Below are 23192 nucleotides of genomic sequence, written 5' to 3'. Positions count from 1 at the left end.
GGTGATTCACTTGTAACCTTTAGGGGCTATATATAGGAGTTATTTAGGACGTTCTAGGTAGAAAGAAAACATTAGTTTCGGCTAGGGCAACACAACTTAGCATCTTTTCACAGTTCGCTCATGAGAGATCAAAGCAACGGAAGAGAATCAAGAGGCACACAAGGGAGGAAGTTGGCGACAAGCACTAACAAGTCCCTTCATCCCACTTTACTCTTTTGTGTTACTTCTTGAATTCATGCTTAATTTCTTCATGATGCTGCACTAAACTTATTTCTAGGGTTAGGGTTTATGAAAGAGTTTAGATTTATTTCCCCAATTTAATTTTTATTTTATGCTATGATTTAGTTATCTTGGTCTTATTGCATGTTTATGCTTGATCACCATGAACATGAATATTAGGTTTGTGTCAAATAGAGAAAAGAGATTCAACTGTGCACTGGATAATTAAACACATATAGACTAATCACGAGAGTAGGTTAGAGTATGTGTGATACACCTATATCACCAAGAATCTTAATGGGTTTATTTGAACTCCTATGACCATCGAGAGAGGTGTGGGATTTAATTAAATACACTTTAGATACATCGAGAGGTGGTCTAAAGTATATGCTTGTGATGCATTCACAGTTTAGTAAGAAATTAACTGAGGAACTTAATTCTAGATTCTAGATTATCCCTATACCCTAGGCTCGCGCTCATTGATTTTTTTTCTTTTAATTGGATTGATTCGTATATGTATTACACACAAATTACTCTTTAATTCCTTCTCTCGTCCAATTTCTTATATCACAGTAATTAAAGTAGAGAATCAGCTCGTTCCTATGGGTTCGACCCTTGGAATAATCTAGGTGATTTATTACTATGATTGACTATGTGCGCTTGCAGGAATCTGTCGATCAAGTTTTTAGTGCCGTTGCCAGGGACGACATCTAATTTTTTTGCTTTAATCATCTTTGCTTTAATTATCTCTAGTTTTTCACTTAGTTCTTAATCCTCTTGCTTAGGTGCTTGGTGTATGACCCGATCACAAAAAGGCGATATGGTGTATGACACTGAGATAGAGAAAACTACAAAATATCACAGAAAACAAACGCGTTTGCAGAGACAAACAAAGCACCTACAATTACCTGGAATCAATATTGCATTGGAGTTAGCAGGGTCAACTGAGTCGAACGAAGAAACAATGGCAAACGAAAATCAAGGCAATAATAACAACCAGAACATTCGGCAATTTGTGCAACTAGCAGCTCCACCTACTAGACTTCGTCTGAGGGATTTCCAGCGGTCCGTTATAGCAACATCACTGCTTTGTATTAGGCTTAGTGATGGGACCAGAAACTATGAGCGAAAGATAGTGCATTTCAATATGTTACCTGGCTTTCACGGTTTGGCTAATGAGGACCCGCTTACCTTCATTCGGGAGTTTTATTTTATAGTACAAACCTTCCTGCTAAATGGCTTATTAGAGGATGAATTGCGGATGAGGTGTTTCCCGTATTGCCTCAGAGATTGAGCCAAATCTTGGCTATTGAACTTACTAGACGGATCACTAGCAACATGGGAAGATATGTATAACATCTTCATGACCAAGTATTACTCACCACAGAAAATGATAGATTTGTGGAATAAGATATGCACATTTTCTCAGATGGAAGGGGAACCTATTTATAAGGCTTGGGAACGATTTGAGTTGTTACTTGCTCAATGCCCCCATCACCAATATCCATTGGCACTGCAAGTACAATTCTTTTATGATGGGTTAACCTTTACTACCCAATCATGGTAGATTTCACAACAGGAGGCTACACTGGGGATAAAACCCCAGAAGAGTTAGTAGGAACTTATGAGTTATTGTCTAGCAACTCGCAACAAAAGGCGATCTGGGGCATGAGAGCGAGTGTCCATGAAGTATGTGTGCAAAAAGATTTGGGATTGTAGGTGGCTGAACTGAATAGACAAATGCAGCAAATGTAATCCTTACTCACCCGTGAACCTTAGCAGTTAGAGGCTTGCGCTAATTGTAAAATGTTTGGGAACTCTATCGCAGGATGTTATAATAGGGAAGCCTCTACTATGGTTGAGGATGTGAATTTTACCGGAACATATGGAGGAGGTCAAAGGATGCTACAAGGGAATGACCCTTTCTCCAATACGTATAATCCAAGATGGTGCAACCATCTAAATTTTTCATGGAAAGGGCAAGGGAATAAACCTTTAGGGCCACTAGGGTTTCAAGGTCAACCTCCAAGGCCTTAATACCCTCCCTAACCTGTGCAAAGAAAAGAAATTAGGCATGGAGGATGTGATGCTTCAATATATGCAGAAGATGGACCAATGGTCCAATTCCAACAAGCATCCGTACACAGCCTTGAGAAACAGGTTGGCCGATTAGTAAAAGCTCTGAGTGAGAGAGGTCAAGGAAAATTGCCAAGCACCACTGAGGTGAACCCCAAAGAGGCTACTATGGCAGTCACACTTCGATCGAAAAAAGTGCTAGATGAACCAGTGGACAAGACTAAGCCTAAGGTACTAAAGCAAGAGGAGCAATTAGAGGAAGAAAGATGAGATGAGGCCAACGAGAAGGAGCTTAACCAGGGCAATAACGTCCCAAAGGGTAATACTCCGGCAAAATTGCCAGAGATCAAGCCATATGTGCCACCAATTCCATTTCTGCAAAGGCTCAAGAGAAAGACAAATGAAGGTAGATATCAAAAGTTTTTAGAAATGTTCAAGAAGTTGCAAGTGAATATCCCATTTGCCAATATGCCAACATATGCAAAATTTCTCAAAGAAATCATGTCTAACAAGCAAAGATTGGAGGAATTCGCTACAGTACCATTATCTGAAGAATGCATCACCATGGTTAAACACTGCCTTCCTATAAAGAAACAGGATCCAGGGAGATTTACAGTACCTTGTTCCTTAGAAAATATTCATGTAGACAGATGTTTAAGTGACCTGGGTTCTAGCATTAATTTAATGCCCCTATCTTTTTACAAGAAGTTGAAATTTGCTGAGATGGTACCTACAACGGTAGTTCTTCAATTAGCTGATCATTGAGTGTGATATCTGGTGGGAATAATTGAAGACATGCTCATAAAAGTGGATAAATTTTACTTCCCAGATGATTTCTCTGTACTTGAGATGGACGTGGATCTTAGCATTCCTATTATTTTAGGTAGAGCATTTATGGTCACAGGCGGGGCATTAATAGATGTGCCAGAGGGGAAGCTAATTTTGAGAGTAGGTGAGGATAGGTAAGAGTTTAATGTGTTAAACTCATTAAAATGTCCCTCTACTGATGAATCATGTTTGCGTGTTGATATGCTTAATTGGTAGTTCATGATACGAACACACATGAGTTTTATAGAGACCCAATTGAGCATGCCATTGCTCTTAGTCTAAATGAGCAGGTAGCGGATATCAGCTTGTTAGACTCGATAAAAAGTTTGGAAGGACAAGGGGACTTAACTTTTGCTAGAAGTCAGCAATTTGAAAAATTTGTGAATCTAAGTGACAAGTCTTGTCCTAAATTAGAACTGAAGGCATTACCTTCTCACTTAAAATATGCTTTCCTTGGTGTTAATGGTTCATACCCTGTTATTATTTCCTCTTCCTTAATGATATTGAGGTTGATAAATTGCTAAGAGTACTCAAGGACCATAAATCCACTATTGCCTGGAGTATCACTGATATTAAGGGCATTTGTCCATCCGTAGGCCTGCACCGAATCTTACTCGAGGACAATGCGAGGTCTTCAATTGAAAATCAAACGAGACTCAATCCCAACATGAAGGAGGTAGTCCGAGTAGAGGTAATTAAATTATTAGATGTTGGAATTATCTATCTCATATTTGACAGCCTTTGGTGATTCCTGTCCAGGTAGTCCCAAAGAAAGGAGGAATGACAGTGGTGAAAAATAACAAAGATGAATTGACATCAACATAAACTATCACACGGGATGGCGTGTTTGCATTGACTACAGGAAATTAAATGCTGCCATCAGAAAAGATCACTTCCTAATACCATTCTTAGACCAAATCTTGGAGTGATTGGTGGGGCAGCAATTTTACTGCTTCTTGGATAGATATTCAGGGTATAACCAGATTCCAATCATCCCAAAGAACTAAGAAAAGACGACTTTCACATGCCCGTATAGCACATTCGTCTACAGAAGGATGCCATTTGGACTCTGTAATGCACCTACAACTTTTCAACAGTGCATGATGGTCACCTTTTCGGACATGATTGAGGCTTTTATGGATGACTTTTCTATTTATGGTTCTACCTTTGATATTTGTCTAAATAACCTGAGTCGTATCTTAAAGAGATGTGTAGAATTCAATTTGGTATTAAAGTGAGAAAAGTGCCATTTTATGGTGTGTAAGGGGATAGTCCTAGGCCATAAGATTTCAGAAAAAGTTGTAGAGGTGGATAAAGTTAAGGTTGAGATAATTGAAAGATTACCCCCATCGAACTCTGTCTGGGCAGTAAGGAGTTTCTTGGGACATGTTGGTTTTTATAGAAGGTTCATAAAAGATTTTTTTAGAATAAATAAGCCTCTTTGCGATTTGTTGGTGAAAGACGTAGCTTTTATGTTTGATAATGCATGCTTGCAAGCTTTTAATAAAATCAAGAAAGAGCTTACATCTGCACTAATAGTCATTGCATGAGATTGGAACTTGCCTTTTGAATTGATATGTGATGCTAGTGATTACGCTGTTGGCGAGGTATTAGGGCAAAGAAAAGATAAAAAGATATGACCTTGATCTGCTTCCCCTATTTTTGCATCAAGTTCAACTGATATTTACTCGATGATATAGGCTAAACTAGCTCTTGTACAAAACATCAAAATTTTAGCCCTTTGAGTCACCTTTTCAATGCCTCAAGAATCATCCAATTTGAAACTCTTTAGACCAAGAAATTACCAAAATACCCTCGACTGGTCAGAACTCTGTTTCACCTTTCGACAATGAACATGTACTTCTGTATTTTGATTTTTTGACAATGAAAACGACTAAACTGGATTTTGATGTCTTCATGCCAAATGTATATCTATCTCGTATAAGAATCACCTCAATCCAATGCTTTTAGCTCAAGATATAGCCAAAATAACACGAGGTGTCAAAGCTAGAAAACTTCCTTAATTGCATTTCATTTCTTGCACTTCATATTATCTTTTTATCATTTCAATCCATCATCAATCATTCAATTATCTTCTCAATTCACTCCATTTGATGATTGAGTCATTAAACCTACAAAAACATGAAGTTTTCACCATTAAAATCCATAGAAATGCAATTTCCGTCACTTTAACCACAAAATGCATATTTTCACTAGAGACCTAGTTCATTAGCTATAAATATGACTAAAACACCCCAAAACTAAATAATAAAACATGTTTAAAATACTCAAAATACGTAATTATACCTATAATGTTGCATGTTTAATGAGATTTCTTCTCTTTACTTAATTTTGTAAGTAAGTGATTGATATAGTCAATAAAAGCGATACTCTTCCTTTGATTATTCTTACGTATTTGCTACGAGGGAATGTCTATTTATTGTCTTTTGCTTTAAAAAAAAAAGAAAAAAGACAAAAAAAGAAAAAGACAAAAAAAAAGAAAAACAAAAAGAAGAAAAAAAAGGAAAAAAAAAAGAGTGAATAAGAGATTTTGTTTTACTCCAACGATTCTTATACCAAGTAACTGGGGGTTGGCGTTTACAAATGTCGACATTCGAGTAAAAAGGTACTCGAATTAAGAGTATGCATAACAATTTCAGCTAAAAGTGTCGATCTTCGAATCAAAAGACATTTTCACTATTTGAGTAAAAATTAGCGTGATTAAGTCCCTCTAAGTTGTGAAATTTGAGAAAAAGATGATTTTGGGAGGAGGATAGCTATAAATTGACTATGTGATTTACTTATTTGTGAAATTAGGTTAGGATGAGAGATTAAGTTTAATTTGTTGAATTAAGGGTATAGCTATCTTTCCTTTGCTTGATATGATGAGTATTTAGCGTAAATTGAACAATTGTATAATGATTGTTTGCCAAGTCACGAGGAATTAACTTTGAAAAAATACATATAGCGTTTCACCTCTTGAATCACTGTAGTTGATTATGTATAGATTGCTTGAGGACAAGCAATGATTCAAGTGTAGGGGAGTTGATAAGTGATTATTTTGAGCTATATTAAAATGACATTCTATATTATTTTCAGTCACTTTTGCAATGCTATAAGAAGGAAATGGATTATTTTGGCTATAATTAGTTTAAAATGTTCTTAAGTGTTTAAATGAGGTTTATGTCCCTTTTTACTTGTATTTTGTCCATAATTTTTATAGGAGTTGGAAATAGACTTCATTTGGATGAAAAAGGAAAGTTGACAGCTTTGACACATTTTAATATTTTAGCTATAACTTGAGCTACAATGATCCGATTTAGATGATTCTTGAACTATTTTGAAGATAAGAGATAGATCTACCATTCCCATGAATCCGTTTTGAGATTTTCCAGGTCAAAAAGCCGAATTACAGAAGCCAACTTCTATGGTCGAAGTTGAAACAAGGCATTAAGCAGTCAAGGGTATTTTAGTCATTTTACAGCCTATACAAATCCAAATGAGGTGATTCTTTTGCATTGTAAAGCTAACTCAAAGAAATACAAGTGTTATGTTTTGGTCAAGAGTTAATTCAGCTTATATCATCAAGAAAAGCTCAGTTGAATTTGATGCAAAGTTGGAACAACATTTAAGACTGAACAAAAATTGTGAAGCAAAGCAAGGGAGCAATCTGGCCGACAATCCGGCCAGTTTCTGGACGGATATTTGGCTAGATTATGGTCAGAACTTATTGGTCTCCACTTGCTCAACTTATTTTCTCCTTCAATAATTCACAGCTATTGATGGACATGTGACAACTCTTTTGCAGCTGTACAAGTGATATTTGAAACCTCATTTCTTGACTAAATTCATCTATAAATAGCCATGGAGTTGCAAGAAACAAGAGAGCTTGGAGAGTTCAAGAAATACTACAAAAATATAGCTCTTAATTTTCTTAGTGTTAGGTTAGTATAGTATCGGATAGTTTAGTTCAACTTGTTAGTTTATCCTTCTTATTTATTAGTTAGATAAAGATGAAGTTAGATAAAGATGAAGAAGGAGATGAAGATGGAGGAGATGAACTCATGTGACAAGGGTTACATTTCTTTCCAAACTCTTTATCTTTTGTACTTTATTCTATTTTTTTAGTTATTATATAAGTATGGATTTTATGTTTATCATGTCTTTCTAAAGTTTATGCCTTGGGTTTTGGTTGAACTTCCTAGGATTGTATTGTGTTAATTTCTTGGCTATGTGATACTTTTATTTTGAGCAAGTTATTTAGCACTTTAGTTCTCTAAATCATGATTAACTTGGTACCATTAATTGTGATTATCTAAAGGTGTTGTTTATTCAATGAAAATTAGGATTTAACACTAGTTCAAGAAGTGCTAAACCTTGGGATTACACTCACGAGAGGAGAGGTGCACCTTTGTGGCTTTAGTGATTCATTTCTTGTAATTTCATAGAGGTAATTGACTTGTAACTAACTTCAAAACCACGAGAGTAAGTGTGGATTAGTTATAGGTATAGTTGATTCACTATGAGAGTAGGTTTCACATGCATAAGGAAATTAAGCCATAACTAGCCAAGATAGTAGTACTCAATGAGCCAAAAATAGGACTTGCATGAGTAGTTAGAGATACCATAAGTTAAGGAGCTTTTATTTGCTATTTTCTTGCATAAGTTTAGTATATTTTTATTTCCTTTAATTTGTTGGTCGTCTAAATAATAGAAAAGTTTTAGTAGTGCTGGTAATTGACAATCTTCCTTGTGGGTTCGACCCTTAATACCCTATACTCGCTCTCGACCCGTATACTTGCAAAAAATTGCATGTAGGGTATTTAGAAATTTATAAATGTAAAACTTGACTGTGGAATGAGTTTAATTGTTATATATGTACTCCGTGCTCGTCAATAGAGAATTAAAGCTCCAAATGAGTTGTTAAACTTGATATAAAATACTTCTTGAGATTCCCGAAATATTTTTCTTCAAGTCTCCATACTTTTTTTTACAGTTGTAGCTAAAATTCTTGCTGGAATTGAGTTGTAAAAAGTTGTGAAAAATTAGAGTAAGTGGTTGTACAAGTTGCACACATGTTTACAGAATACGCACCCTTAAGGTCGCGTATTGTGGGTGCGTATTGCCTCCTTTGCAAGTTTGCACTTTTCTGATCAGTTTTCAACTTTGTTCTATATTTGCACCAATTTCAACTGATATTGATTCGATAAACGTTGCAGCCCCTTGAGGTATCTTTTCAGTGCATAAAAAATCATCTAATTTGGAGCTCTGTAAACGGATAAGTGATCAAAATACCCTTGACTGGTCAATCATCTATTTCGGCTTTTGACAACAAAAATGGCCGACTGTATTTCGACTTTTTGACTGGGAAAACTCATGAACTAGTTTCTAATGTCTCATAATGATTGTAGAGCTATGTCTTAACTTCAAAATGACTCAAGAATTATCTCAATCCGATACTTGTATTTGAAGATATAGCCAAAATACCAAAAGGTGTCAAAACTGTCAAACATTTCTTCTTTTATACTTGATTGCATTTCAGTTTTTGAACATTTTACACTTCATATTATCTTTAAATCACTTTAAATCTCACTCCATTTGATAATTGAATCATTAAACCTATAAAAATGTGAAGTTTTCACCTTTTGAACACATAGAAATGCAGTTTTTCACACTTTGAACCATAAAATGCATAATTCACTAGAAACCTAGTTAATTAGCTATAAAAATGAATAAAACACACCAAAAATAACTAATAAAACACATAAAATACACACTTATCAAAATTTGCCGCACTTGAATTATACTTAGCCTCAAGCAATAAGGATTACAAACTATCCCAATAGTTAAAATATACTCCCTCCATCCCGTAAAGTCTGTTGTACTTTGGAAACAACGCTTTTTATGTATAGTAACATCCACTTATCTGTAAGTTCTTTTGTTCCAAGTTTGCCCTTCACATTTCACTGAATCGTCCAAGAAACAAATGGGTCAAAGTGGGACCCATCAAAAAGCACTCCATTGTTCCGACTACAAAAAATTCATTTCCTTACCAAAATCTTCCTCATCCAAGAAACAAATGGGTCAAAGTGGGACCCACCAAAAAGCAATACTTTGTTTCAGCCACAAAAAACCGGTTTCCTTATCAAAATCTTCTTCTAGCAGATTTCTTCTCCATTGTTTTTTCTCCTAGTAGAATAACATGCCTTATTATTTTGCTCGTTTAGTTTTTGGATCAATCTAAAATTATTCACTTATTTTTACACTATTTTCTTGCTTTCAAAATGAATTTATTTTGTGAAAGTTGATTATTCTTAACAATTAGTGTATGAAAAATAATTTAAAATTGAAAGGTTTAAAAAGAAAATCACTAATTAAGCCATCTCGATATTCCATTTACTGCAAAAAATCGAAATTATCCTCTTGATAACAGAAGTAGTATTCAATTGAAGTTTGAAAGAGCCATATACACATTCTTGGTGATGAATTTGGCTAGAATCGGAACCAAGAATTTTGCTGGAGTCGGAAGTCAAACATGGTACAAGTTGGGACATTTGGATGTCCTTTGGGACCATACATCAATTTATGGGCCAACTACCACATGCATTGGCATATCATTAGTGAGGGCAGAAATGAGATTTCATAGCTTAAAATAGTTTGAAATGTTAAACATGACAAACATTTTGGGACAGCCCAAAAAGAAAAGTATGACACTTTCAATGGGACAGAGGGAGTATCTCTTTTTGCTTATGTGTCTTTCAGACTCATTTCTCAATGACAAGGTAAATCACTATTAAATAACCATTCATTTCACCACAAATACTCATTATACCAAGTAAAGAAGAGAGAATTATATCAAGAATTAAGATTTGCTCAACTCATTTTCTCCTCTCACTTCAATTTCACCTTTAAGCAACTCATATAGTCAAATTAAGACATACAACTTCCATGATTATCTTTATTTATTCAAAAGAGGGATTTATTCAATACAAACTTCCTCAAGAAGTGAAAATGTCTTTTGATATGAAGATCGACATTGGTAGATGAAGACCTTCGATTACTCAATTTCATCACTAACTAGAGTTGCTTTTGCATACTCATAATTCAAGAGCCATTTTACCCAAAAGTCGACATTTGTAGATAAAGACTCTCAACTACTAAGTTTCAAGAATCATTGAAATGAACATTTTTTTCTTTTTCTTTTTCTCACTTTTTCTTTCTTTTTGTTTTGTTTTCTTTTTTTCTTTTTTTTTCTAGGAACTTCCCTCATATAAAATGATCACAGAAAAAGTAACGCAAATATTGACTATATTCATCACTCAAATTGTAAAATTCAATCAAGATAGAAAACTTATCAAGCATCCAAAATTCAAGACATAATTATTTCCATTTTACAAGATATACTTTCATCATAGTAAAAATCCTGGTCACATAAGAGCTATTTCCAAGTCGAATAGGAAATAAGATTCTTAAGTCACATAAATTTGACTACAACGGGAGAATTTTGACTACTATTGGCTATGGAACTTCTTCTAAAATTGACAAAATTATGAAACTTCTGAACCATTTTTCTCAAATCACCATAATTAAAAAACCCCCACACTTAAAGTGTACAGTGTCGTCAATGTTTGAAAATGAAAGCAAGAGTAAAAGAAATACTCCCTCTATGGTGAATTGCCCTCTTGTTTGGGATTTTCGATGACTTCACCTTTCTTGAATTTCAACTATTACCTACATAAATGAAAGTCAAAGATTGTAAAAGTTCTACATAATAACCATTAGTTTGCAAAAAGTTGAAAATAAAATCAACAAACTTTACTACTAATGTCCAAGAAGTGCATATGATACTTGTATGGTCAAATAATGAGCTATAGTGAGCCTAATGATTTACCATGCACTTAATATGCAAATTTATGCTTCGAACCTCAAAAACAAGTCATATGGAGGCATCTAATATGTTTATACATACTAATGGAAAAAATCATTTGGTGTTGTCATTCAAGACAGGGCTAGCCTTATTTATGACAACACCAAATGTCGTCACTATGTTTATATTTCTATAACAAGTTTTGGACCATCATAGAAAAAGTTGTGACCAAAGGCTCAATTCTCTCCATTTAATGATTTAATCAATAAACCTATAAAAATATGAAGTTTGAACATCTTAAATTTGTAGAAATGCAATTTTCTTACTTTAACCACAAAATGCAACTTTCTGACTAGAAACCTAAACATTTAACTCCAAAATGAGAAAAGACAAACTTAAATACACATAAATGGCCATACAAAAGTATATAAAATCAACACTTATCAATTCACTACAATCATATCCCCATAGTGAATTAATACAGCAAAAAACAAAAATCCTCTCCTAGACAATGACAGCTTTATTGTCATTAAACTAGAATGACTATTTGTGATGACCAAATGTTGCAGCTAAAGAAATCCCCAGCCTTTTAGCAGTGATGACTTCAGTTGTTGTCATTATTGGAACACGAATAATGAAATGTGGTCACTAATATGACTTTTAGTGACAATAATGACACAACGTAACGACACCAAGATCATCATTGAAGAAATGGCTGGTCTTATCTATGACAACACCAAATGTTGTCACTATGTTTATATTTCTGTAACAAGTTTTGTACCATCATAGAAAAAGTTGTGACCAAAGGCTCAATTCTCTCCTTTTGATGATTTAATCAATAAACCTATAAGAATATGAAGTTTTAACATCTTAAATTCGCAGAAATGCAATTTTCTTACTTTAACCACAAAATGCAACTTTTTGACTAGAAACCTAAACATTTAACTCCAAACTAAAACACACATAAATGGCCATACAAAAGTATATAAAATCAACACTTACCAATTCACAAGAATCATATCCCCATAGTGAATTAATAAGGCAAAAAAATCCTCTCCTAGACAATGACGGCTCTATTGTCATTAAACTAGAATGACTATTTGTGATGACCAAATGTTGTCACTAAAGAAATCCCCGGCCTATTAGCAATAATGACTTCAGTTGCTGTCATTACTACAACATGAATAATGACAATGTGGTCACTAATATGACTTTTAGTGACAATAATGACATAACGTAATGACACCAAGATCATCATTGAAGACATGGCTGGTCTTATCTATGACAGCACCAAATATCGTTACTATGTTTATAATTCTGCAACAAGTTTCGAACCATCATAGAAAAAATTGTCTCCATTTGATGATTTAATCATTAAACGTATAAAAATGTGAAGTTTTAATATCTTAAATTTGTAGAAATGCAAATTTTTTTACTTTAACCACAAAATGCAACTCTTTGGCTAGAAGCCTAAACATTTAACTCCAAAATGCGAAAAGACAAACTTAAACACACCATAAATGGTCATACAAAAGTATATAAAATCAACACTTATCAATTCACAATAGGGAAAATCGTTCAAAACGTCTCTCACATTTTATAAAATGACTTTTTCCTCCTTCACTTTTAAAAGTGTACTTTTACGTCCCTTACATATTCACATTGGTCAAATTTGGTCACTTTCTAGGTTTTCGATTAGTTTTTGGACACGTGATCATTTTCTAGGAGCAAAATTATCAAATCAAAATTTATATAGTTCGATCTATAGTCTCTTACATTTCACAAAATGAATTATGTCATCCCTCACATTTTACAAAATAATTTTTTTCATCCCTCATATTTCACGAAATGAATTTTTTCATTCCTCATTGACCATGTGTACGAATAATTTTTTTTTAAATCCATGTATATATCTATTTGATTTCACCTAAACAGTGCGAATAGCACATAATGTATCTCTATTTGATTTCACCTACACAAATTAATTGTAGTTATATATATGATATTCAATAGATATATGCATGGGTTTAAATCTAACATTTTTGTTGTAGACCCATATATATATATTTATATCTATTCAATTTCATCATGTGAATCTATTCAATATTTGTAAGCTTTTCTCTTTTGGTAATAATTCATTTATTGAGTTGTGCAATAAGACCATCTAATTAATCGGTCCTATTTCGAATTCTATAGTAATACTAACAAATTGCAGTTTAAATCTAAAAATTTTACTCATCACCTTTTAGACCAATAGTTGAATTTCTTGCCTTGTGATTGTTTTAAAATTTGAAAGTGTCAATCACTTACTTCTTTTTTTCATACTTTTCTTTTGTTTATTTTTTCTGTCCAAATTTAATTCGATATAAATACTTGATAATATTTAGAATTAAATATCTTCTTTGTTTTCAATTTTCGAGTAAAAGAAAATGAACATGAGTGAAATACTAACAATTTTTTTAAACCCTTGTATATATCTATTTAATTTCACCTTAACAGTAAGTTCAGGCGAAATCAAATAAAGATATAGTCTGAACTTACTGTTCAGGTGGAATTAAATAGATATATACATGAGTTTAAAAAAAAGTTATTCGTATACATGATCAATGAGGGATAAAAAAATTTATTTTGTAAAATATGAGGGATGAAAAAATTCATTTTGTGAAATGTGAGAGAAAAAAATTCATTTTGTAAAATGAGGGACTGTGGATTGGATTATATAAATTTTGATTTGATAATTTTGCCTGTAAAAAATGATCACGTGCAAGGTACGTGGTGGATTCCGACTAAAAACTCGTCGAAAACCTAGATAGAGACTAAATTTGATCAATGTGAATATGTAACAGACGTAAAAGTACACTTTTAAAAGTGAGGAATGAAAAAGTCATTTTGCAAAATATGAGGGACGTTTTGAACGATTTAATAAGGCAAAAAAAATCCTCTCCTAGACAATGATATCTCTATTGCCATTAAACTAGAATGACTACTATTTGTGATGACTAAATGTTGTCACTAAAGAAATACCCAACACATTAGCAATGATGGCTTCAATTGTTGTCATTTTTGCAGCACGAATAATGACAATGTGGTCACTAATATGACTTTTAGTGACAATAATGATGTAACGTAATGACACCAAGATCATCATTGAAGACATGGCTGGTCTTATCTATGACAACACCAAATGTTGTCAATATGTTTATATTTCTGTAACAAGTTTTGGGCCATCATAGAAAAAGTTGTGACCAAAGGCTCAATTCTCTTCATTTGATGATTTAATCATTAAACTTATAAAAAAATGAAGTATTAACATCTTAAATTCATAGAAATGCAATTTTCTTACTTTAACCACAAAATGCAACTTTTTGACTAAACCTAAACATTTAACTCCAAAACGAGTAAAGACAAACTTAAACACAAATAAATGGCCATACAAAAGTATATAAAATCAACACTTATTAATTCACAATAATCATATACCCATAGTGAATTAATAATGCAAAAAAAAAATCTCCTAGACAGTCATTGAACTAGAATGACTATTTATGATGACCAAATGCTGTCACTAAATAAATCCCCAGCCTATTAGCAGTGATGACTTCAGTTGTTGTCCGTATTGCAACACCAATAATGACAACATTGTCATTGATATGACTTCTAGCTTTCACCTGGGGTTGGCGCCAAACTTTTAATGGCAATAATGATGTAACGATACCAAGATCGTCAATAAAGACATGGCTGGTCTTATCTATGACACCACCGAATGTCGTCACTATGTCTATATTCTTGTAACAAGTTTTGGGCCATCATAGGAAAAGTTGTGACCAAAGCTCCAATTTGAATATATTTATAGAGGAAAAAACCTGGGGAGCCCTTAAACTATTATCGTTGTTAACTTTTGGCCCCTCATCTAAAATTTGTTTCCGATTGATCCTTAAACAATTAAAAATGCATACTTTGAGGACTTCCGATGACTTTGAGCACAAATCTGACCAGAATTAAAGGGCATTTTTGTCTGTTCATGTTTTGCAGATTTGTGCTTAAATTCATCGGAAATTGCAGAAGAATCTATCCCCGTTTTTGCAATCTGCCCAACCAATCTATCCCCGTTTTTGGTATAGGCCACCACAGAAAGCATCGTTCTTTGCCCTTCAGCATTAGTAACTATAGTAGGCTTCCCTCCTTCCATGGCAGCCATTGCTGAATTCGTTGTCCCCAAATCAATCCCAACAACCTTTTCATTCACTACACTCAAAAACCTATAGAATTGAGGTTTATAAAAATGGAGTTTTATAATGCAAAAATGGGTTCTGAAATTGGGTTGCTGCTGCTGCTGATGAAGACGCCATTTTTATCAACTTTCAGGCTGATTTTTGGGCCAAAAGATAAACTTTATTGGTGAATAATTTGAGCAAAATCGAGGGAACAGATTGGTTCTTAATTTTTTAAATTTTTCTCTTCACAGAGAGAAGAGAACATAAGAGATCGATTGTGATGGGGAGGACGATTTGATGGCGAGAGAGGAGAGGTTTCTTTTCATCTTCAGTTCTCCTTTAATTCCGGTCAGATTTGTGCTCAAAGTCATCTGAAGTCCTCAAAGTATGCATTTTTAATTGTTTAAGGATCAATCGGAAACAAATTTTAGATGAGGGGCCAAAAGTTAACAACGATAATAGTTTAAGGGCTCCCCAGGTTTTTTCCTTTATATTTATATTGGAAAACAAATATATATCTAATGATACATAGGATACACAAAGAAAATTTTAAATAAGATTTTTTAGTTCTTTTGTTTTTGAGAACATAGGTTTCTGCAATTTAGGTTTTCAACAATCAATATGGAAATAGGTTTTCATCTAGTACCTTTTGCATCTTCTTTTCTTCTCCAACTCCTTTTTTTTTTCACCCTGAAGAACAAGGGAAAATTAGAACCAACCATAATTTTTGCACTTTGTTTTACTGAAGAACAGACACAAATTCAAAATCAAACACAATTGCGTTTCATCACCAACAGTTTTATTTAATCTGGGGATCGATAGCCCATTATTTATTTATCATTTTTGTCGCTGGCATGAACAACCAGGACTGCATTTCATCTCTGTAGAAAAACGAGAGGAACTGATCAGATAGCAGCATAGAACTTATTAATAACGTAAGCACTGATTATTTCAATATAAGTTACGGAGTGATGAAGGTAGGGAAAAATTATGATTCCTCTGTAATTGAAATACTTCCTCACAAAGGGAAGAACGTCACGAATTAGCACATGATGTGGCCATGTGGGATGTAACTGCCCTCAGGTGCGACACGAGGGGATATAGGTAGTGCCAAGAATAATGTATTATCGCCTGGATACGAAGCCGAATCATCCCAACTCCGGAAGAGAGCACTGGTATTGTCAAAATATTCCACCCAATCGTAATCAAGAAGGCCAGTCCTGAATTCTGATAACAGCGTCAAGAGCATGAACAGGCAGAGGCCATTCCGGTGCGGCATCTAAGTGCATCTGCTTCTTCTCCAGGGTATTGTATTCCAATAGTGCCCGAGCAAGATCATCCAAGGATGCCGGGTTTCCACTATGGATATGAAACTCTACACCATCTAAAACAGTTTTGCCTAATGGATGAGAGTCTGAATAACCACCTAAGAAATTGTTCCAGAGATAGGATGCCACTTCACGAGCATCATCGATGGAAGTAAGGTTCGGTTGTCCTGCGAGAGAAATTAACAGTTGGATGCTTTGGTTCTGGCAATCTTCTAACTCTGAACTTAGTTGTGGACAATCACTCGGCGCACAACATTGAGATAAGTTCAATTGAGGTGTTTGGCGACCGCCAAAATTTTCCAGAAAGGCAATATTCGCGCAGTCAACTTTTGGTTTACCGCATAAATCTATCAATCTTCCTTCTGTACCGCTTCAGCCCCAGTAGGCGGAAATTCCAGCAGCTTCGAAGGACCCAATCAGAGAAGCCATCAATAGGAGTGTTATTGCTAAGAACAGTGGTTGCAAACTTGCAAAGAGACAGCCATTCTTTTTTCTTTTCTTTTCAGTAGCTTTGCTCTGGTGAGTTTAGCTGCACAATGATTGGCCATGTTATAGATGAGTTTATCTCAAGTAGATGTTCACCATCTAGAAAACTCAAACATCTGTACACAACAATGTGAATGGTATTATTTCTGTACACAAAAACCTTATCCGTTGGCGTTTGCTGGATGGAGTAAGGTTAATTTCAAGGACCAGAGCAACTCAATCTAAATGGGTTCGAAAGATATTTTGGTAGACTCAATTTCCCAGACTACTTGTGGACTATATAGCCACATCGATTTTCTCTATAATCTAATGCTAGTTATGTCAACATATATGACTTCAACATGACTCTCCACAAATGAACCTATAGATTAGGTGAACCTCAATATTTTTAACTATTGTATTTTCTAAGTCAAGATAAGCTGTTAGTCAAATTCTAAGGATTGTCCTTCTAGGCTGACAATTAACAAGGTTGGGTCAATTACATAATTGCCGAAGAAAGTTGACCATTGGTTGAAACATGTAAATTGGCTCTAACATCCACGTACCCCCCAAAAATTCTGGGACCATCCCATCTTAAATTAATGTGCTTTTACAAACTTTTGGGACCAATCCTTCCCATGCGATTTGTGTTTTTGTAAAATTACTCACATTTTTGCAGGACGGAGGAGGATTCTGAGGAGTTGAGAAAACTGAGATTTCTTTATGGAATGAAGTTACTATATATATTTTGTGAATAAGTTTGCATATGGATTTTCTCCATTGATCTCTCCATTAGTTTATATCTTAATTACTATAATTTTATAACATCAACACGGGTAATAATATATTTCATCACTTATGTCAGTATACATAAAACGATGAAGTTTTAATATGAATTAACAGTGAAAATTTGTCAATTTATAATTTGAATTAAAATGAAGTAGGAGTGTGTATAAAAATTTGTGAATTTATATTTTTTTATTTTATTGACCAACTAGTTTCATTCCCTCGCAAATGCACGGACAAAATCTTCAAGGCTATAAGAGTATTATAATTTAGGAAAAGTTCAACCTATAATTGAACAAAACTTTGTAAAATTCTGATTAGTTATAAAACAAATTATCTCAATAATATAATTTGTTTTAAAAATTTTTAATATTCTATTCAGTACATTAACCTATATATGCTCTTCAAATTTGCTATCAATGGCTTCTCAAGATAAATTAAAGAAATCTTTGCATAACATTTTTTGCTTTAATCGTATTGATCATGTCTATACAAAAGTGAATTGAAAAAAGAAATCCAAAAGGATCAGTTTTCTGCCTATACAAAACATAATTTTGTAATACAAAAGTGTAATCGCAACCTAATTAAGGCAATTCCAAACCACCCTTGTAATAATCAAAATTATCTAGAACCAGTTTTTGCTGTTGTAATAATTCTGCAAAATAATGTTCCAGTCGTCCCACCCTGAAGTTACAGCATAAGTCAACATTTCCATGAGAGCTATTAGAATCTCCTCCTGATTAGCGGCTAACACGTGAATGGTTTTAGTAACAATGACCTGCGAGTTACAATAACTTCAACACCAAATATAAAGATAAGCAACCGCAAGTTGTATCCATTTGCATGACCCATGTAGCAGCAGATCGCTGCACAATTTACTATCAGGGTAGAGCATCTAAACTATTCAAGGTTAAAGTTCAGTTGAGATTCCTATAAACAAAAAGCCCAAGAAAAATGCAAAGATTTGTCCATAAAATTAGATGGCATGACTTGAAAATCACTACATTTCTTATGGCAGCATTTTCAAATATAGTTTACATCAAATAAGGTCCGATGGTAATGTTAACTTTTCTAATGCAGATCATTACACTTGACTCCCCCCCTTTTTTTTTTTTTTTTGGAAAATGACTCCCCACCTTTTTCATGAATGGGTATCTTTTCTTAACGTGGATGGTCTTGACACCTTGCAATTTATATAATCAAATGGCAATTTCTCATTCTTCAGCTGTTTACCTGTAGAAGAGTTGGCCAACAAATCTGACGTGAAGTTTATACACAGACTTCGGCTACTGCAAGTATACAACTCGTATATGAGGATAACGCGTATTCGAATATCGATTCCACAGGGAAAATTGACCAATTATGGACATTATTCGAATTCCTTTATTATCTAAATGATTACAAGTGCAAGAAAGTAAATCTAAACTACAAACATGGAATTCAAGAACTAGAAACAACAGCAAATGACTCCCAGGATTAGTTTTCTCTCTACCATTGTTAGTTTTTTTTTTAAATAAGAATTTTATTTATTTTAAGGAAATTTTGGCAGAGTTTCCCCCTATAAATAGACGAAACTCCCTGCCAATAAACTCAAATTCAAGAAAAATTTCACATGGCCAGCTGAGCCAGTTATTGAGTTGCAATTTGCTGAAGATGCTTTTAATAGTCCCCCTCCAGCTTTGTAGAATCTCTACCATTGCTAGTTAAATGACTAGGTTATCATGTTTTATCTCTTTGGCTAAACTACAGTGTAATTTCCTAATTTATGTGAAACTCGCTTTCATCGGTGAATCACCTATACCATAACTACTTCACACCTACTTTTGTGCTTATGAAACTAGTTAATTATAAACTCATCAAATCTGGAAAAACAATTGGTAAAAAGGCAAAATAGTGCCCCTCACTTTTATGAGTGAATTCTTTTAGGCCCTATTTGATAACCAATTCAACATTTAAATTTACGGAATTTAGATCTTAATATGTTTAGATGTGTTTGATAACTAAAAATTGAACATCTGAATTAATTAAGTCGTACTGAATTTCCTACGCAAAACTTGCTCCCAAAAATAAGTGATAAGCTATTCACTTATCACTTAATATTATATACACTCAAATGTATAAGATTTAATATTTAATAATTTAACAACTTAATAGATTCAAATTTCATATTTCATCTTTTAGTTTTTAGATTTCAATTTTTAGTTTTAGTAATTTAATAGATTTAAATTTCATATTTCAAATGCACCCTTAGTTTCATACTTTTATGAACTAGGTTTGAACAATAACTTTTGGTTCATCATCCAACACCTTAGATGGTTTACAACTAGTAGCCAATTAATTGTGAACATGAAAACCAAAAGTATTAAATAGCTTGCTCAAATGATAAACACAACCACCAACCAAGTTCAAATCAACCAACAAAGAAGAGATTAAACCAAACCACGGGCATGAAACTTAATACAACATAATGGAAATAAAAGACCCCAAACTTCTATTATAACTAGCAATAGAATCAAATACAAGAGTTATTGTTGTTCACCACACAAGAAAAGACTAATAGTATAGAAATAAGCAAGTTATTGTTGTGTCCACATGAAATTATGTTATATGTCCATAACCATTCTAACTAGTTTCAGCACAACTTAGCTTTAGCTATAGATCAATTTAAATACAATAGGAGAGTTATCATGGATAGTAAGTAAACGGTGACTCACAATAAGATTCATTCTACTGCTCATTGGGAATAGTGATTCATGGATAATAACGCTTGTTTTATAGACTTATTGACTGATCATCATCAATTTCTAATTTATAATATTACTCACTTGTAGTATACTTAATAAAGTTAGCGGTGCACATACGATTAAGACATATTGTGTCAAAATATATGTGTTAGGTGATATTTATCATAAGGGCTCTTTTTTTAATATAATAACTATGTTGTGGCATCAAAAAACTAAAACCAGAGGTCACTAATTGGATTAAAATAATGCACTGACATGTGATTAAATCACTTATGGCTCAAAGATTAAAATCTTTTTTTTGTTAAAAAAAATTAAAGCATTTAATTGTTGATCCCTGCTTGAAAAACTACATTAACAGTAGGTAAACTGGTTCGACTAATGGCCAAGCTTTTGGAGGCTATTCTTAAACAAAACATGTTTGTCCTACAATCACGGTAGAAAGTGCGAAGGTGCTTTAAGTTGACCAGGTTCAATTTGTTGAACCTGTAGATCTCACAGCTGGGATACATAGAACAGAGTTGATTCTTTGCTTAGTTGAGTCAACGATCAACTTGAATCAAAGATATTTTAGCCCATCTACATTGTTAAACCTTTCTGTTTACCACATAAAATTACTTAGAAATGAGGATTTACATTTAGCCATACTAGATATGTGTGAACAAGAATAAAAATCTGAAACTTTTAAGCAATTGACTATGGGCATCATATTAAACCACGATATTGTTAACATGAGTTAGACAGTAATGATTTTAAGCCTTATCATAGAAAAAGAAAATGTGTCAGCAATCAACTTGATTCCATAAGCAATTGACTAATTCCCTTTTATATGTCAGTTGAGTGTTGTTAAAAGTTATGCCCAAAAGTCATCATGTGCATGTGGTGAGTATGCATAGAAGAAATTGTGGTCGTGTTGAGAACAATCACACCACAGCTTATTTGAATCCATCAACTGTGACAAATACAAGTTCATTAACTTGATTAAAATTGCATCCACAAATAAAGCCTTCAGCAGAAGTAGTAATTAAATCGCAGGAATGCAGCATTAGGATGAAATAAGTTCCCTTGTTGAATGTCAATAACCTCAATTTTCTTTACTCCATTTTCTTTCCGTCGGTGGATTCTTTCTTTCTCCATTTTCCCCATCCTTTTGTGCTTTCTAGATTCTTCCTTTTTTCCACCTTTTGTGCTTTTAGAATCCATTAAGTGCTAATTGAGTACTAAACTTTATATTGGATTTTGGGAAAATGTATATATCACGTTTCAAACCTTGTCTAAAGTCTGAACTCATTTTATCAAGGGACACAGAGTATTTATCTTTGAGTTGCATATGCAAAAAGCTGGAGTTGAATAGACCACAAACCTCCAGGATGTGATGCTACTTGCAGTCTATCCTTGTTTTGCTCATCATCCTCAAGAATAACAACTTTATTATCTCCTAGAGCTGACATTAAGTTGACACCACAGAATTAAGACATGGTCTTCTTTACTATAGAGTATATTAGAAACCAAAATTGCATGATGACAAGGTTTTATGTGGGGCTTACGCTTTAAAAATGTCAATGCTCCAATAAAAAGAACATTGAACAGCAGAGAAAATGCTAAAAGAGCTCATACACCAATCTAGTACTAGATTTCCATAAAAAATAGACCTCTGTCCTTAAGAAGGGTCTTTCCAACTGTAGGTTTTGAGCCATTGCTGGGCTGTAAAACCAAAGTCAAGAACAATTACTAGAATTAATATCTAGCACTCAGAGTTAGGCAGTGCTTTGTAAGAAAACGTCAAATTTCAGTGCAAATTCTCAGGAGATATTACCTTCCAGACTGAAGAACCCAGTTCGAGAAAATTAGGCAGGAGTAAGGAGAGAGCACTCGGATCAGTCTTGCGATTGGTGAGGTGATGGGTTGATACATGGTAGGAGTGGCGAAGGGTAGAGGGATGGCTGAAGCGAAGAGCGATGGGGGAAGTGGTGGTGGAAGAGCCAAAATGTTAGGGCGGAGAAGGTGTCAAAACTATCAAACATTTCTTCTTTTATACTTGATTGCATTTCATTTTTGAACACTTTACATTTCATATTATCTTTAAATCACTTTAAATCATCAACAATCATCCAAATATCTTCTCAAATCGCTTCATTTGATAATTGAATCAATTGAATAATTAAACCTATAAAAATATGAAGTTTTCACCATTTGAACACATAGAAATGCAATTTTTCACGCTTTGAACCATAAAATGCATAATTCACTAGAAACCTACTTAATTAGTTATAAAAATGAACAAAACACACCAAAACTAAATAATAAAACACATAAAATATACACTTATCAAATTTTGCCGTACTTGAACTATTGCTTATCCTCGAGCAATAAGGATTACAAACTATCCCAATAGTTAAAATATATCCCTTTTTCCTTATGTGTCTTTCAAATTCAATTTCTCAATAACAAGGTAAATTACCATTATATAATAATTCATTTCACCGCAAATACTTATCGTACCAAGTAAAGGAGAGAGAATTGTATCAAGAATTAATATTTGTTCAACTCATTTTCTCCCCTCAGTACAATTTCACCTTTAAGCAACTCATATAGCCAAATTAAGACATACAACTTCCATGATTATCTTTATTTAGTCAAAAGAGGGATTTATTCAATCCACAACAAA

The 23192-nt window shown here is 33.7% G+C and overlaps 2 long non-coding RNA genes and 1 other non-coding gene across 5 annotated transcripts; all 3 read right to left on the bottom strand.

Moving 5' to 3' along the window:
* Positions 1–1614: 1614 nt before the first annotated feature.
* LOC113772649 lies at positions 1615–1723 on the bottom strand. Its single transcript, XR_003468615.1, has one exon. It is a non-coding gene; the product is annotated as a small nucleolar RNA R71 (small nucleolar RNA).
* Positions 1724–10491: 8768 nt separating this feature from the next.
* LOC113772603 lies at positions 10492–11072 on the bottom strand. The gene is made up of 2 exons (XR_003468577.1): positions 11015–11072; positions 10492–10854 (listed from the first exon to the last, which is right to left on the bottom strand). It is a non-coding gene; the product is annotated as an uncharacterized LOC113772603 (long non-coding RNA).
* Positions 11073–18207: 7135 nt separating this feature from the next.
* Positions 18208–22549, bottom strand: LOC113769820. Of its 3 annotated transcripts, XR_003468336.1 has the most exons (5): positions 22341–22549; positions 22072–22228; positions 21888–21968; positions 19017–19072; positions 18208–18561 (listed from the first exon to the last, which is right to left on the bottom strand). It is a non-coding gene; the product is annotated as an uncharacterized LOC113769820 (long non-coding RNA). The 3 variants fall into 3 exon arrangements; XR_003468335.1 differs by lacking the exons at positions 21888–21968; positions 22072–22228 and having other exon boundaries at positions 22341–22545; XR_003468337.1 differs by lacking the exons at positions 19017–19072; positions 21888–21968; positions 22072–22228 and having other exon boundaries at positions 22341–22544.
* Between the last annotated feature and the right edge of the window lie 643 nt (positions 22550–23192).

Source organism: Coffea eugenioides, chromosome 5 (genome assembly GCF_003713205.1).
Source record: "Coffea eugenioides isolate CCC68of chromosome 5, Ceug_1.0, whole genome shotgun sequence".
Classification (NCBI taxonomy): Eukaryota; Viridiplantae; Streptophyta; class Magnoliopsida; order Gentianales; family Rubiaceae; genus Coffea; species Coffea eugenioides.
This window is presented reverse-complemented; position numbering and strand designations above follow the sequence as displayed.